The sequence below is a fragment of the Pungitius pungitius genome, chromosome 6 (assembly GCF_949316345.1).
Source record: "Pungitius pungitius chromosome 6, fPunPun2.1, whole genome shotgun sequence".
Lineage (NCBI taxonomy): Eukaryota > Metazoa > Chordata > Actinopteri > Perciformes > Gasterosteidae > Pungitius > Pungitius pungitius.
The window spans coordinates 20841793-20842801 of NC_084905.1; positions in this window are offsets into that span (position 1 = coordinate 20841793).

Sequence of the window (1009 nt, forward strand, 5' to 3'; positions counted from 1 at the left end):
AATCACTGTGTTGCAGGATGATGCTGTGGAATTATGCGGAGCGAGCGTGGAGCCGATCAATGCTGCTGTAAACAGGTCTGCTGTCAACTGCAGGCTTTTCTGCCTTTGACTTTAATTCCATCTTTCAGAGACTGGACCGCAAGAGGAATCGAGCCGGAGCTTTGTCTCCGTACAGAGACGTACACGACCACGACTGTGAGGCCACCTTTTCTTTATCGTGAATCAAAAGTCTGTGACGGAAGCGAACTTTCAATCAACAATCGATATTGATGCGATTTTGTGAATACGGGGCGATTACAGCGGTCTGTAAAGTGAAGGAAACGACGTCGGCCTGTTGTATCCTGGTTATCGCGTGTGATGTTTTTCTCTAAACTCGTGCACACCGTGAGGAGAGCGAACATTCAGGTCTGTCCTTCACCTCGTGTCCATGTTCTTTCAAGTATTCTTATGTGTCGGTTTGCTGGAAAAACCAATTTCCCCTGGGGACAAACTGACAGATATTCCATCAGATTCATCATTTTCTCTCTCAACGACCAGATCCTCAACAATTATAAATAAATTGTACACTTTAAACCATCATGAACCTTCTGTTCTCTTCAGGGTTCTGTCCAAAGGAAAACAGTGTTTTGAGTGTTATCAATACAAACATTAAAAAACAGTGATAATATTGTTGGCCTTGATTGGCTTCCAGCAACATTAGTCCAGGCTGAGATGAAAGACGTGAAGATATGGATTCTGATGGTGCTGGAGCAGAAATTGTATAATTATTTATTTAAGTTTTTCTTGGTTTTTTTTTTTCTTAATTATTCCACAGCCAGTCGCTTTGGACAAACGCGTCAGCTAAATGAAACGTAGCATGTAGCATGTAGCAGAGAACCCACCGGCAGATGGGAGGAGCTGGAGCAGGAATGGAAATGAGGTGTCGGAGCGGCTCGTCAACCTCCCTCCACCTAGTGTGAATATTTCACTACTGACACACACCCGGAGACGGACAGAGACACAGAGACAA